Source organism: Corythoichthys intestinalis, chromosome 3, assembly GCF_030265065.1.
Source record: "Corythoichthys intestinalis isolate RoL2023-P3 chromosome 3, ASM3026506v1, whole genome shotgun sequence".
In the NCBI taxonomy this organism is placed as follows: domain Eukaryota; kingdom Metazoa; phylum Chordata; class Actinopteri; order Syngnathiformes; family Syngnathidae; genus Corythoichthys; species Corythoichthys intestinalis.
The window spans coordinates 21,961,024-21,964,458 of NC_080397.1; positions in this window are offsets into that span (position 1 = coordinate 21,961,024).

Sequence of the window (3,435 nt, forward strand, 5' to 3'; positions counted from 1 at the left end):
TTGTTGTTAACAACTACGGAATAAAGGAAAGAACAAACTAGGCGAAAGGAGTTTTTATTTCTTATACGTTCATACTTATCTTCCTTCCCACCTTTGTAAACATAATTTAATTGTTATTACTTTTTTACTTGGCTACCAGCTTTAGGCATGTTTATTTTTCTTTTTATGTTCTGGACAATTTGTCATAGGCTCAAAAGGACTCACTGAAGGCAGTGGCGCCTCCAGAAATTTTTCATAGGGGTGGCCCGATGGGGCCACTTAAAATCTTGGGGTGGCCAAAACTAAAAGTCATAATTTCAGCTTTTCATTATATTATTGCAGTAAAAAGGTCAGGGGAAAGCTATCAGTAAGACTTAAGGACACGACTACTGATATACTTTGGTGTATTGTGTAATATTTGATGTTACTAATGATTTAATGTGCATAGTCCATTACTGTCCAGTCAACATTTTGAGTTCCACAACAATTCTGTTTTATTGTGTTATGTATATATTAGGCATAAGGTGTACATTTAACTAGGGCTGTCAAATGATTAAAATTTTTATTTGAGTTAATCACAGCTTAAAAATAATTAATAGTAATTAATCGCAATTCAAACCATCTCTAAAATATGCCATATTTTTCAGTAAATTATTGTTGGAATGGAAAGATAAGACACAAGACGGATATATACATTCAACATACTGTACATAAGTACTGTATTTGTTTATTATAACAATAAATCCACAAGATGGCATTAACTTTATTAACATTCTTTCTGTGAAAGGGATCCACGGATAGAAAGACTTTTAATTCTTAAAGATGAATGTGAGTTTGTATATTGTGACTAAATATTGCCATCTCTGCCTCTTATCTCTGTATATAAGTAAAACGGCGCCATTGTAGGCTGTTTGCGGCAATGGGTGAATGAGTCGAACAGCGAATGCGTTAATTGCGATAAATATTTTCATGTGATTAATTGAAAAAAAAAAATCACCGCCCATTAATGTGATACATTTCATAGCCCTGCATTTAACACAACAAAATAAATGCATTCATTTGGGATGAAATGCATAACTGATGCTACAACTATCTTATGATATACTGGCAAGTGGGGTGGCCAGTTGGGTGGCCAACCAATTTATAGGGGTGGCCGTGGCCACCCCTGGCCACCCCCCGATGGCGCCACTGACTGAAGGTTTCAAATAGATAAAAGTATTTAATTGGGTCTCATATAAACATTTTACCTTTGCAGACCGTAGAGGTACAGTATAAAGTGGGAGTGTTTGGAATGCAATAAAAATATAAGTCAATTTTGTTTGTAAATTTAAAAGACACACTAAAGGCACCGCAATAATATTCTTAGTATCGTGCAGGAAACAATAGCCGTTCCCACTTAAACAAAATATGATCAATCGTTCAAATAGTCTGCAATCTAAAAAATAAAGATTTGTAGTCAAAAGATGTATTGATTATGTAATAGTTCTGAAAGGTCTCAAGTTGGCATTTACTGTTTTTTAAGATCAGAAAAAATATCAATCACTATGATTTTGTCACACTTTGCTTGTGTGTATGTACATGTGAAAAGAAAAATGGCAAAACAAATGTAGGGTATTTTGATATAAAATATACATATTTTATGTCACACAATATTTTCTCATTTACTGTGGTCCAAATTTATAGTCTAAATCAGTGGTTTTTTTTTTGGTTTTTGTTTTTAACCTTTTCTGAGTCACGGCACCTTTTTACATTGGAAAAAATCTCACGACTCACCACAAACCAAAAATGTTCCAAAATTGTTTTCTGTACAGTATATTTAATGATCAAAGAATTTCTCAGTATTTATACTTACTCATTGTGAAACTTGAGCCTGTTTAGATGAACACAAACCAGATATCCTGGCAGGAATCTTCAAAAGCTCAGTGTCTCTCTGTTGTTAATTTTTTTTATAACAGTTAGGCTTGAAAAGCTCAGAATGATCAGACAGCGGGCCTTTAGCAATGTCTTTAACCGCATCAGGGCCGAGCATCTCGCTGACAGTGGCTTTGCAGGCAGGTAGTATTAATTTCTCTGCCAAAGTGTGGAACATTTTGGATTTAGAAACAAAGTCAGCGACAAGCTAACTGGCTTTGAGGGCTTTCTGATTTACCTTTGTTGTATTTCCTCAAAAAAGTTGCCTTTTTCCCTGTGCTTTCACTAAGGCGAAAGAAATAGTCCATCGACTTCTTTTGAAGTGACGGGTGTTTTGTTTGGAGATGACATTTAAGCTTGCTTGGCACCATGGCGCTGTTGGAGAGCTGGGGAGGATTGACGTTCGTCACATACAGTATGGGTAAAATGGCAAGGACACTTTCGTGAAATCGACACTTGACAAGTCTAATCCAATAATGTACAGTAGACGTGATGGGGTCCACATTGTCGCGGACAGCAAGGTGGCTGATGGCTAGAAATCCGAGCAGTTCTTGAACATGACACGAGCAATACCTCGCTCATCTGCACATGACCGAGAACTCTACCTACTTCTTCCTTCCTAATGGAACTCCGCCTGAAGTTGTTTAAAAAAAAAAAAAATGCGATATTGGATAATTTTTCGCGGCACACCTGACGATCTCCTACGGCACACTAGTGTGCCGCAGAACACCGGTTGAAAAACACTGGTCAAGGGCATAGGCTTGGTCTCAAAATTGGTAGGGACGATATAACAGCATAACCTGCATGTACACTTTTTGTTGGGGATGGGACATTTATAAGACCAAACAGATTATTGAACGAGGGTCAGGGCTACATTTCTCTTGAATATGAATCTAATTAATTGATAGGCTTAATGATCAATGCAAAATAAATCTGTATTGATATATACTGAACTAACTTTTGTGTGTATTGGTTCAGGTGATACAATGTTCGATTCCAACCTTTGTTTTCAAAAACGACTAAAGAAACATTTTGAAGTGCAAGTCCTTTGTGGTGGTTGATTGTGGTGTTTCTGTGGCAGTGGCTGCTGCTGGCCAAATAAACCTTCTAATATCCCTCCTCTTCGAAAGGGACGGCGGAGGCGGCATGTTGTCGACATGAATCTGTCAGGGCTGTGTGAGTGTACTTCTATGTGGCGGGGTGGGGGGTTGTCAACTCATCAGCCAATCAAACGTGCGTTTGAGGGGATTAAAAATGGAACAACACATTCAGCAAGTGAAAAGGGACAAATGATGAAAGTCTGAACATAATGAAAGTACTGTAATTCACTTAGTAATGGTAGGTTCTGTTCTATCCTTACTGCATATGGGAAGACAATCTAAATTACCAATATAACTGAAGTCATTATAAAATGCAAATAAGGTTGGTTAAAAGTTGATGAGGACCATTTGAGCATCCTGAAAAGTTGGTAGTGTTATGTCCCTACCGTCCCTATGCAAACCTACGCCCTTGGTTTTAATTCAAGTGTTTAATTGTGGTCCTTTA